Raw genomic sequence first — 13971 nt, forward strand, 5'->3', positions numbered from 1 at the left:
TAGAAAAGGCCTCTTCCTGTGCATCAGACCAACCTTTGATTGAGGGGTCTTCTCCTCTGAGGAGTTCATAGAGGGGTTTTGCTTTGGCAGCAAAATCCTCTATGAACTCCCTCATAAAATTAGCAACTCCCAGGAATTTTCTCAAATCCTGTAGAGTGCCCGGTCTAGGTAACTTTACCATGGCTTCCACTCTGGCTGCCACGATTCCTTTGGCTCCAAAAGAAATTTGGACTCCAAGGAAAGTCACCTCTGTTCTGGCCAAATTTGCCTTGTGGGGACTCAGCTTGAGTCCTGACTTGGCCAGGAGTCCCAATAGCTCTTTTAACAGAACCAAGTGTTCTTCTATGGTTTCTGTGTGTAAGAGCAGGTCATCCACATATTGCAGAAGGCATTCCGGCCGTGAGAATACACTCAGAACGGCTGCCAATGCCTGGTGAAAATACGTGGGACTACTGTGGAACCCCTGGGGGAGTACACCGAACATGTACTGTTTGTCCCCTACTGTAAAGGCAAATTTGTACCTACAGTTTTCAGTGAGTTCAATTGAGAAGAACCCATTGGCAACATCTATGGTTGAGAATATGCGACTTTTGCCGCTTATTCTGGCCATGATGTCAGGAGTCTGTGCCACCACTGGAGCGGACATTGGGGTGTATTTGTTGAGGACCCGGAGGTCTATGGTGAGCCTCCATGCATTGGTGTCCTTTTTCTTTACTGGCCAGAGGGCATTGTTGCATTTAGAATTGCCCTCTATGACCACCCCCCCTAGTTTTTAATTCTTGGACGGTGTCCAAAATTGAATGGGTGGCTTCTGGCGGAAAGCGGTATTGGCGTTGAGGTGGAGGGTCGGGACCCTGTATGTCCACCTGAACACCAATCAGTCTGCCACAATCGTTTTTTCCCTGGGCCCACAGATCGGGGTACTCATACACAATAGCCTCAAGGTCTGGATTATGCGAGATCTCAGGCCATTTGTGTTCAAGTACTTCAGTAGAGTCATCTATTGTTGGCAATGGTGGTCCCAGAAACTGGCGTTGGATGACAAACACCTTGGATTGTCTGGGACCCGTCCATACAATACTATTTGCCAGATCTAAGATCCACCCATTTTGTGTCATTACGTCGGTTCCAATAATGTTGTCAGAACCGGGGTAATACCACATGGGGATCCTAAGGGTCGTGTGACTGGTAATCTGGACAATTACTTCTTCTATTCTGTGGGCCCTCACCCCCCCTTGTTGGTGATCAAATCCGATCACCACACACTGAGGGGCTGTTGGGATGTAAATCATGTTTGACATTGGTAATGGAAATTTCCGCACCAGTGTCAAGCATGATTTCGGCGTCCTGATTTTTATTTTTGGCCTTTATGTGGGGTCTCCCTGAAGAATCCAGTATGATGGGACATACTGGCGCCAGATCTTTAGGGATCCCTGATCTTCAATCAATTTCTACCAGACTCCCAGTAGGTACCTGTGAGGTACATACTGCCACTTGTGGGTTCTTGCTATGAACCCTTCGTGTGGATTCCAGGGATTCCACACTCATTACCGAACGCGCTGGGTCATTCACAACAGCCACACGTTTTGGTGTCTGGACCTGTGAATGTCCCAGATATTCCCCCACTGGTTTGGCATAATTAGGTTTCATCTTGAAACCGTTATTATTGCCTGTTCTCTCAGGATTTGTCCGGTTGTTACGTGACCATTGTGGACAATTCCTCTTTATGTGCCCGTATTGTAAACATAGAAAGCATCGAATGCCTCCCATCCTTTCCAATGGTGGGGCTGTGGGGCGAATAGCCGAGTTACCTTTTGTGTGCTGTACCCGTTCATCTTGAGATGTATCGTGTACAGGCGCACGCTCCGTCACTTTGACGGATTTCTTATTGAGCAGTGTATCCTGTCTGCACTGCTCAATAATCATAGCAGCATCCGTGAGGGATGGCTCCCTAGCTGCACTCAACCGGATTGCAGTGTCAAGGTATGGGAATTTTTCCACAAACATACGTATCATACCCTGTGGAATTCCAATACCGTGATCTTTCGTAACCCTTCTGTACATTGCTTCAAACCGACTACACATAGACAGAGGTTCGTCATGTATAGTGGGTTTGAACTTGGACAGGATATCCGGAGTGACGTCCCAATGGCCCGTTGCCAGTCTCATGAGTATGGAGAGACGTTCCTCCTTGTCATAAAACTGTCCATTCATGGGTTGCGTCCTCCCCGTTACCTCATACCTTTGGTTTAGGTGTGTAGGTAACCATAACTTGAATAACTCCATGCGATATTCGTGAGCCACTGAATACTTGTTACAGTGACCCTCGAAGATATCACATGAAGTAAACGGATCTACACTGGGATCGTATTTTGGGATCTCCTTGCAGATCCGTAACAGGAAGTTTATCCTTTCCATACTGGAATGGTTAGGATAAAAATCTTCCTGTCTTTCCGGACGCGTTGGCGGATTGGAAGTGGTAAATGGCCAACCACTTTCCTCTCTCCAATCGTTGCCCTGTTCCTGGGATCGGTTGCCACTATTCTCCCTGGGTGTGTGGGTGAATTGTAGCGTCCGTTCCACCTGTCCCCTAGTGTCTACTGTATCGGATGTTTGATCCGTGGAAGATCTTGGCGCTGTCGCCGCTATCTCCCCCTGTGCCGTTTCCGAAACACAAACCTGTTTCGTGGGCACCATACTGTTAGCACCAGGCCGTGACAGATTCGAGATGACCTGCTGCAAATCCGCAATGGTTTGTGTTTTTGCAGCCAGGTCCTCTCGAAGTTGAACAATCATGTTATCCATAGATACCGTATTGTTCCTGAACTGGTTTATCTCAGTGTACAGTCTGAGCAGTTCCTTATCCATGTCAGAGTAGAAACTCTCCTTGTCCGAGAGTCTAGACTCTAACACGCAAATTTCCCTGCCCCTCTCGACCGTACACTGGATTTCTCTTGTAGTTGTATTTGTAATGTGTGTAACTGTTTAATGTTCTCAACACAACCATTGCAGTGGAAGTTTGCAGTGTTGGAAACTTCCTCTGCCTTTGCCGTGCTGTTAAGTGTTTCCAGATGTTCCGGCTTCCAAATGATATCCTCAAAGGTGTGAACCAATTTGGCTAACATTTGGAGCCGTTTTTTGGTTTTTTTAAACATGCTGCGATTAATGCAGAGTTTGTCATGAGCGTATGCCTGGTCCAATAAAGTGGACCATAGCAGCTCAGTGGATTTGTAGGTGGTGGGAATGATGGGGTTGTATGTGCTATGTTTGCTGAGGTGTTGCAGTGTGGCGAAGTTCATACTTACTTTTTGACGAGAGGCCATCTTCATTGGTGTCGTTTGTTGTGCTGTGTTGCTGCGTGGAGGAGGTCCTTCAATATTCGGAACGCCTTCTCCCGACCAGCCAGACGACTTATGTTCGACTTCAATGACGACGGTTCTCTCTTCAGTGGTGTAGGTGATGACTTCTCTCCAGTGGGCGTGTAAGGGAATCAGAAAATATTAATACAGAAAAATCAGAAAAGATTTTAGATTCTCTGCTGTAGAGATTGCTCTGTGTCTGGTTCTGATTGAACAAAACCGCCTTACCTATACGAACTATCAGGCAATGGACGCTCAGAATCCACTGACCGCGTCCCTCCCGCCTGACTAGTTCACAGCGTAAGCGATTCTTTTCGCCAAAACCAAACACAGAAAACAAATTCTTAGCAGTGGGCCTGGCTCGCCAATGTTAAGGGGCTATTAGCTATTGCTATTTATGTAGATTTCAATAGCTAATATTCATAAATAGGCGTGAGTCGTCTTATGATAGCTCCGCCTATTTATGCCTTACTTAACAACAAATCGCTACTGATTGCCCTACGCTACTCACTAAAACTAGCTGCATGCGCCTTACTAGCTTGCTACCGTTAACAAGTACAACGCTACACAAAGGTATAAATAACACCGTATTTTATTAATTCTTACAGAATATAACACATGTAATACACAGATAATACAGTACAACAATACACTACAACTATTGCTGAGGCAACTTACATATATATAAGGAATATAAAGATTTGTAACTATATATTTCTATATCAAGGGTATAGACTTATATAGTTACAGCGGCCCACAGCAATATGAATACACACACTATTACGACACACTAATACGGTTCTGACTACACTAACGCAGCCCCAAGTCCTCCCCAATATCTATCTACAATTGCACTAATACACATACATACACTTTACCAGCAACCCACCCACCTAGTACTATTAACTATCCCTATGGGGTCGACGGTGGTCTTACAAGGGCGTAAGCCAACCACAGAGCATATATATATATATCACAGGAGGTGATTAGGTTAAATCAGGGATCAGGGGTAGGGTTACCAGGGGTAATAAGGGGTAGGGTTACCAGGAGTATATAGGGTAGGGTAACCAGGAGTATATAGTAGGAGTAGTGGGATATATAGTAGTTGGTGAGAGTAGTGGGATATATATATATATAGTAGTGGGGTATATAGAGTAGTGGGGTATATAGTAGGTGAGAGTAGTGGGGTATATAGTAGTTGGTGAGAGTAGTGGGGTATATATTTATATAGTAGTGGGGTATATAGAGTAGTGGGGTATATAGTAGGTGAGAGTAGTTGGTGAGAGTAGTTGGGGGTATATATATATATATATATATATATAGTATGGGGATCAGTGGGGTATATAGTAGGGGGGTATTTAGAGATGGTGCAGGGGGGTATAGTGATACTTATGGTTAAATGCGCGTTGTCCAGGGGTTGCTCGTTCGTCTAGGGTGATCCTCTCTGGCTGGGGCTTCCGTTCAGAAGTGCCCTCAGCGTAGCGCCGCCTGACTATTTAAGTTTGGCGGCGCTCGCATCCCGAGGCAGCACGTCCGGACGTGCACGTGCGCGCCGCCGGCCAGAACACGTGGGCCGGCGCGGTGATATACGTCACCACGCCGGCCCGCGCATCCCGGAGCGCGCTTCCAGGCGGAGGGTTCCTTTGATCCTCCGCCTGTAGCGCATCTGCATACCATGCGGTGCGATAATTATCGCGCCGGAGGTGTGCAGATAACAGAGGGAGGGACGTTTGTTCCTCTCTCTGTTATGTTAACTATCCCCAACGTTGGGGATTAGTGAAATACCAAAAGGCATCGATCTCTATTGATCCATGCCTTTTGAGGTCACCAGAGGCTGGACATAATTGTCCAGCCATCTGGAGACCTTCTCATCCCCTGCAGGGATGCATGAGGGGGGGGGGGGGGGGGGGGGGCGGCACGTCTGGTTCCTATTCTATATGTGTATGGATACTTGAGGCACATCCATACACATATATATACATATATATATATACATAGTTATATTATAATATATGCACATTCATGGATGTTTGGGGCACATCCACAAATATGCATACACCCACACGGGACAATAAGCCCATCCATACATATATATATATATATATACATAGAGATGTATGCCTGTCAAGGAGGGCCTACATACATCTCCATGTATATCCCCTGGTCCCACCTGACGGGCCCACAGTCAAGGGCCAATATACATGTATACATGTCAAGGCATATATACATATATATTTAATATAACACTTCCTTCAACATACCCACTCCTGCTTTTAGCTACCAAATCATAAGCCAATTCTGATGCAAAATAGGGACCATGTCATGCAGGCCTTACAGCTGCTACAGAGACAGGATTCGTTGTGCGTCTCATTTTTCCTTCCTTTCTGACAGATCAGAAGGAGGGTCAAATAAATGATTATGTCAGCCAGGCCGAAAGGAAAAATAGTGGCCCAGTCATGAAGTGGGGAGGGTTTGAAGCAGCATGAGAAGACCACAGAGTGGCCCAATGACAGAGTCTAGAGGTGGCAGCAGCATCAGAAGGAGGCCACAGAGTGGCACAATGACAGTGTGGCGATGGCAGCAGCATCAGGAGGCCACATAGTGGCACAATGACAGAGTGTGGAGGTGGCACCAGCATCATCAGGAGGCCACAGAGTGGCAAGGTGACAGAGTGTGGAGGTGGTGGCAGCAGCATTAGGAGGAGGCCACAGAGTGGCACAATGACAGTGTGGAGATGGCAGCAGCAGCATCAGGAGGCCACATAGTGGCACAATGACAGAGTGTGGAGGTGGCAGCAGCAGCATTAGGAGGAGGCCACAGGGTGTCACAATGACAGTGTGGAGGTGGCAGCAGCATCAGGAGGCCACAGAGTGGCACAATGACAGAGTGTGGAGGTGGCAGCAGCAGCATCAGGGGGAGGCCACAGGGTGGCACAATTACAATATGGTGGTGGCAGCAGCATCATGAGGAGACCACAGAGTGGCACAATGACAGAGTGTGGAGGTGGCACCAGCATCATCAGGAGGCCACAGAGTGGCAAGGTGACATAGTGTGGAGATGACAGCAGCATCGGGAGATCACAAAGTGGCAAGATGACATTGTGTGGAGGTGGCAGCGGCATCAGGAGACCACAGAGTGGTAATGTGACATAGTGTGGAGGTGGTAGCAGCATCAGGAGACCACAGAGTGGAAAGGTGACACAGTGTGGAGGTAATAGATAAATGAAAGAAAAAAAGGAGGAGGTTAGACAAATCCTCTGGGTGTAGGTGGGGTCCCTTAGAGAAGATGTAAAACCTTTTGGGTGCCAGCAGTGATGAAAGAAGAAAGAAGAGGAATAAGGCTACTGGATTCCAATGGGGAAGGCAGCTGGGAATAGCGTTAGTGATTACTAAACGCTTGATAGTAGAGATCTAGTGAAAACAAAAGGAACTGGCGGGTAGTGGAAGCTCGAATCATCCACCAGGTTATTACGATCACTGCTAAATTCTGAAAATAGGAATAAGCAAGTGTTGAGAGGTAGCGACACTCCCCAAAAAAAACAATAACGGAAGATAGAACGGTCTTGTGTAGAAAAAACGGGATAGAGTATACAGTGACAAAAGATAAACATTAATTTGTCTATTAAAGTATAGTCATAATTAAAGTAATGTATATAAAAACAAGTCGTAATGAACATAGATAAAAGAAGATATAAGAAAGATCCTCCACTCACTTCGCTGAGGGGCTTGTCAACAGGATAAACTCAAGACACCTGTGACATTCAACTCTCCTGGCCAGGATCGCATATAGGAATGTAGAATTAAAGGGAACCTGTCATCAACTTTATTCTGACCTCAGCTGAGGGCAGCATAAAATAGTGACAGAAATGCTGATTTCAGCGGTGTGTCACTCATGAGCTAAATGTAAGAGGTTGCTGAGAACCAGCATCATAATCACTGCAGCACAGGCCTTGAAAAGAGTCAAATCTACTTTCATGGTTATTCATAATCTCCTGCTCTCTCCAACCCATCTGCTGATGATTGGCAGTTCTCTCCTAGAGAGAAAGAGAGAAAACTAGTATTAGACTGTCAGTCAACAGCAGGTGGGCAGGGAGAGCAGGAATTTATGAATAACCATGACTCTTCTCAGGTGGCCGTGACTCTTTTCCAGGCCCAGTCTGCAATGATTGTGTTGTTGGTTCTCGGCAACCACTTACTTTTAACTTTTAAATGGCAGACCGCTGAATCAACTCATCTGTCTCTACTTTATTTTTGCTGTTTGTATGGGCAGCATAAAGTTGATGACAAGGCTCCCTTTAAGTAAAGATGAGTTTTCTCAATGTATTCCCAGAAATCACCTATGGACAACTCATCTATACTTAATTATGTAGATGATTGGTCCAAGGACTGTTTTGTATCGATGTAATTCATGTAATGGAAATAATAACCTGGTACACCTTCTATTCCCATCCATATATACATAAAATCCCCTATGGAATAGAGATTATATCCAATACAAAAGGTCCATCTTATATAGAAAATGTTGATTTTATATAGAAATTGCCCATATGCCTATCTCTCTACCCCATACACAAGCGATGCGTTCCAGTGTGGAACCATCCATTCCTACACTTACCATCATTGGGTTCCAGGGTTGGAACGCTACTTGGCCTCTTCTTCCGCCCAGACACCACGACGCGTCACTTCCGTGATGTCACCAGAAGCTGCGACTCCTACGCTCCAAGGTGGAGCGCAGAGATCTCTACATGGTGCTTTCCACAGGGACCGGAAGCCGCGCTCCCTGGTGGTGCTACTTCCGGTTTCACTGCAGGAATGCTCCAATTCTACATCCAGATGTGACAAACCATGTGCCTATAAATATGTAAGTGTTTTCTGTGTACTGTTATTGCCAATTTTATTTATCTTCTCCTGAGGAAGGGAGTTCTGTTAAAAAAAAAAAAAGAAACGCGTTGAGCCACATATTACCCGAATAAAGAGATTGACTTGAGACCGTGTGAAGAGTGTGTGCTGACTTCAATCTCCAACATTCTACATGTGATCCTGGCCAGGGGGGTTGAATGTCACAGGTGTTTTGAGGCTTATCCTGTTGACAGCCCCCCAGCGAAAGGAGTGGAGATTCTTAGGGTACTTTCACATTAGCTGCAGGGGAGTCCGGCAGGCTGTTCCGTCGGGTGAACAGCCTGTCGGATCCATCCTGACGCTAATTCATGTGTGCCCCCAGACTGCCGCTATGTCCTCATTGACTATAATGGGGGGTGGGGGCGGAGTTCCGACGGCAGCACGGCAGCGCACGGCGAGAGGCAGCCGGAACTAACCGCCAGTTCCTTTTGTTTTCACTAGATCCATAGTCTGGAGGTGGCAGCAGCATCAGTAGACCACAGAGTGACCCAGTGACAGAATGGGGAGGTTGGTGGCAATACCAGTACCAGCTGAAGATGGTGGGTGAAAGAAGTAGTTCTTGGCATCAGATGTGTGGCATCAGGCGGATGGCAGCATCAGAATAGTAGCTGAGGCAGATAGCCAGAAGAAACCGGTTTCTTTTGTCAAAATGTTGGTGTGGCACCATGGATGATCTAGTCTGATGCATCAGGCATTGGTGGGTGGAAATCCTGGCTGATCCACTCCTAATTCATCTTGACAAAGGTCAGTCTCTCCACAGTTTGGTTCTTCTTGGGGTAACTATGGCTCCCGCCGCACTAAACACCTGCTCTGATGCCACACTACTGGCCGGGCAGGACAGCTTTTCCGGGGCAAACTCTGCTAGTTGCGGCCTCAAATCCAGTTTGGCTACCCAGTAGTCCAGCGGATCTTCAATGTGGGGTGGCAGGGTGCTGTCCAAGTATGCCGCCACCTGCTGTTTCAGGTCCTGCTCCAGGTCTACCTGCTGATCCTGGTGAGTAGTTTCTTCACTATGCGGGTGAAGAAAGCTGCTCATCAGCAATTCTAGACTCAAGTTGTTGCTGATGGTACTTGAACTGCTCCTATTCCCCCCACCCTGCCACAGCATCCATGGCAGAGGAATGTGAGCGCAGAGGGCTCCCTCGGTCAGACCTTCAAGAGGATGGACGATAGCGCAGATAGGCAGTGGCCAACTGACTACATAGGATGTCTCTATAGTAGTTCAGTTAGTACTGCCTCTCAACGGGTGTAAAAAAGGCCCCCATTTAGGACTAGTAGTGCCCTGGGCATGCTTCACATTCTGCCCACAGATTCTACAAATGGCCATGTTCACCTCCTCCTCCGGCGGCTTAACAAAAAACTGCCACATCACGAGTAGGTGATTTTACCCCCAACACTCCGTACTGACTGACTGCTACCGCTGCTGCTTCCGTAAACCCCTGCACCACAACTTTCCGGGCAGGTAGGCTCCTGCAAAGCGGGTGGTTTATCCTGGGCTCGTTTAGCTCCCGACCTACCACTGCTGCCACCCTGCTGACTCCCGGCCACACTAGCTATTGCTGGATCCGCCGCTGCCTCACGGGCAAGCTGCCACTCTCTTCTCCGATGATGATGAAGCGCCTAATTTACCCGACTCCTAAGTGCGATCAGCTACATCATCATCATCGAGTACTGTCTGCACGTCACTGATGTCCTCCTTAATGGTCTCTGGGTCAGGAGCCTGACCCCTCGCAACCCCAGCTCCCACGCAACTATTTTGGGAGACATATAACTTTTGCGAGACCAATCGAAACCAAAGTAAATTTCAGGTAATTAGCTCATCCCTACTATTAAACATATTATAGGCTTTCTCTGTGATTTCACTTTAGACCAATGCACAAGCAATAACCATGAGCAAACTATTTATTACCAATAAGTGCTTAAGGGGGGAAGAGCTCTGTTTACATGCAGCAATAATTCCCTATGTGTGGTATTAAACAATTGCTACTGCAGTTGTTCATCCCCATACCGATTAAATGTTTGCCAGTAGAGATGAGTGAAGTGTAAAAAAATTTGATTTGCCTGCTTCGCTGAATTTTTTTAAAAAAAATTTGCTTTGTGACGAATTACTTTGTCATAAACTGCATTTCTTAGTAATTAGTGGGTGCAATGACAGGGAGTGGCGATTGCACCACTCCCAGTCATTGTGCCCCTCAGATGCTGCTTTCATACGTGCAATAATCAGGTGTAAAATTTTTTACAAATGTTAATTAAATCATACTTACCTCATCCATTGACGGTGATGACAGATTCTGGAAGGAATTAATTTCACTTACACATGAAGAGCTAGACTTACAAAGATAAGCCAGATATAGACGACTCGAGTAGTAAAGAAAGGTCATCCACCAGAATCATAGTTCTTAGGCCAGAAAACTGAGATGTAAAATAAAAAGTTGAAGATAAACTCTACTGCAGCATGCACAACATTTAATTGTTGTAAAATGAAGTAGAAGACACCAGTGTATTACTTAATAAAACATAATGTACAACTGTGACTTTAGAGTCTTCCGCTGAAAAACATTGCAAAAATATGTCACAACTAAATGTGGGCGGCAAGCTTAACAACTGTTATTTTCCTTGCACCCCGTAATTTAACAATGTCTCAAACTTCTACAACAATGTGCAATTTCAAAGCAGTTATGAAAAAAGGAGAAGTGCAAATAATTGGCTGTTTGGAATAGATTACTTCAAGTGTAATTGTGGAAAGTATTATCTAAAACTGTGTAATTTTTATTGAAAAAAATAAAAATAACAAATTGTGATATGTTAGTTAAAGAAATGGTCTACTATGCTTCATTACCCATGGCTAAAGTTAACATTGTCTATAAGTTTGTGGGTCCATAGCAACAATGTGAAAATGTTTCTGTATTACATATGTTGAAGTTTAAGCACCTGTACAGGACATATTCAAGAAAGTCCAAGTTGCTTCCCGCAAAATGTTCATTACTCTTAACATCTACATGTTTTACATTGATGGTGGTTTCACACACAGCATTTCTTGGAAAAGCAACACTGCAGTTTTTTATTCCAGTGTTTGAGCCAAAGCCAGAAATAGATTCTATTGGAAGGAGAAGTGTAAGTCCTTGCACTATATTTCCTATTCCTTTTGAATGTACTTCTGACTTTGGTCAATAAACTGCATGAAATCCTGCCTAAAAAAAAAACTAACAAAAAAAAAATGTGTGTGAAACAACTACATATTAGGCTCCGTTTCATTACGCATGTAAAAATCACTCCCAGGCAACGCAAAATGCAATGCCCCAGATTTCTGCTGAATTTACATATTTTTATTAAGCGGAAGAAATGTAATAAAAAAAAATTCTAATTAAAAAAGTCACCCTCCACCGCACCCATTTTATTTGGCATTTATGTCAGAAAAAGGGAAATAGATGCTTCATAAATACAGTTGCAATAAAAAGTATGTGAACCCTTTGGAATGATATGGATTTCTGTACAAATTTTTCATAAAATGTGATCTGATATTCATCTAAGTCACAACAATAGACAATCACAGTCTTCTTAAACCAATAACACACAAAGAATTAAATGTTACCATGTTTTTATTGAACACACCATGTAAACATTCACAGTGCAGGTGGAAAAAGTATGTGAACCCCTAGACTAATGACATCTCCAAGAGCTAATTGGAGTGAGGTGTCAGCCAACTGGAGTCCAATCAATGAGATGAGATTGGAGGTGTTGGTTACAGCTGCCCTGCCCTATAAAAAACACACACCAGTTCTGGGTTTGCTTTTCACAAGAAGCATTGCCTGATGTGAATGATGCCTCGCACAAAAGAGCTCTCAGAAGACTACTGATTAAGAATTGTTGACTTGCATAAAGCTGGAAAGGGTTATAAAAGTATCTCCAAAAGCCTTGCTGTTCATCAGTCCACGGTAAGACAAATTGTCTATAAATAAAGAAAGTTTAGCACTGCTGCTACTCTCCCTAGGAGTGGGCGTCCTGTATAGATGACTGCAAGAGCACAGCGCAGACTGCTCAATGAGGTGAAGAAGAATCCTAGAGTGTCAGCTAAAGACTTACAAAAGTCTCTGGCATATGCTAACATCCCTGTTAGCGAATCTACGATATGTAAAACACTAAACAAGAATGGATTTCATGGGAGGATACCACAGAGAAGCCACTGCTGTCCAAAAAAAACATTGCTGCACGTTTACAGTTTGCAAAAGAGCACCTGGATGTTCCATAGCAGTACTGGCCAAATATTCTGTGGACAGATGAAACCAAAGTTGAGTTGTTTGGAAGAAACACACAACACTATGTGTGGAGAAAAAGAGGCACAGCACACCAAGATCAAAACCTCCTCCCAACTGTGAAGTATGGTGGTGGGGGCATCATGGTTTGGGGCTCCTTTGCTGCGTCAGGGCCTGGACGGATTGCTATCATCGAAGGAAAAATGAATTCCCAAGTTTATCAAGACATTTTGCAGGAGAACTTAAGGTCATCTGTCCACCAGCTGAAGCTCAACAGAAGATGGGTGTTGCAACAGGACAACGACCCAAAGCATAGAAGTAAATCAACAACAGAATGGCTTAAACAGAAGAAAATACGCCTTCTAGAGTGGCCCAGTCAGAGTCCTGACCTCAACCCGATTGAGATGCTGTGGCATGACCTCAAGAAAGCGATTCACACCAGACATCCCAAGAATATTGCTGAACTGAAACAGTTCTGTAAAGAGGAATGGTCAAGAATTACTCCTGACCGTTGTGCACGTCTGATCTGCAACTACAGGAAACGTTTGGTTGAAGTTATTGCTGCCAAAGGAGGTTCAACCAGTTATTAAATCCAAGGGTTCACATACTTTTTCCACCTGCACTGTGAACGTTTACATGGTGTGTTCAATAAAAACATGTTAACATTTAATTCTTTGTGTGTTATTAGTTTAAGCAGACTGTGATTGTCTATTGTTGTGACTTAGATGAAGATCAGATCACATTTTATGACCAATTTGTGCAGAAATCCTTATCATTCTAAAGGGTTCACATACTTTTTCTTGCAACTGTAAATAGAAAAATAACACACGAAGAAAGAGTTAGGCCTCATGCACACGACAGTATTTTTTCACGGTCCGCAAAACAGGGTTCCGTTGGTCCGTGATCCGTGACCGTTTTTTTCATTCGTGGGTCTTCCTTGATTTTTGGAGGATCCACGGACATGAAAAAAAAGTCGTTTTGGTGTCCGCCTGGCCGTTGCGGAGCCAAACGGATCCGTCCTGATTTACAATGCAAGTCAATGTGGACGGATCAGTTTGACGTTGACACAATATGGTGCAATTGCAAACGGATCCGTCCCCCATTGACTTTCAATGTAAAGTCAGGAGTTAATATACCATAGGATCTGAGTTTTCTCCAATCCGATGGTATATTTTAACTTGAAGCGTCCCCATCACCATGGTAACGCCTCTATGTTAGAATATACCATCGGATTTGAGTTACATCGTGAAAACTTATATCCGACAGTATATTCTAACACAGAGGCGTTCCCATGGTGATGGGGACGCTTCAAGTTAGAATATACTACGAACTGTGTACATGACTGCCCCCTGCTGCCTGGCAGCACCCGATCTCTTACAGGGGGCTGTGATCAGCACAATTAACCCCTCAGGTGCCGCACCTGAAGGGGTTAATTGTGCGTATCATAGCCCCCTGTAAGAG

The 13971-nt window shown here is 44.9% G+C and overlaps 1 protein-coding gene across 1 annotated transcript in view; it reads left to right on the plus strand.

Annotated features, from left to right (window-relative positions):
* Nucleotides 1-13971, plus strand: part of GABBR2 (gamma-aminobutyric acid type B receptor subunit 2) — a 940304-nt gene that overhangs the window by 507188 nt on the left and 419145 nt on the right. The gene's annotated exons all lie outside the window — the stretch shown is intronic.

Source organism: Bufo bufo, chromosome 5, assembly GCF_905171765.1.
Source record: "Bufo bufo chromosome 5, aBufBuf1.1, whole genome shotgun sequence".
In the NCBI taxonomy this organism is placed as follows: Eukaryota; Metazoa; Chordata; class Amphibia; order Anura; family Bufonidae; genus Bufo; species Bufo bufo.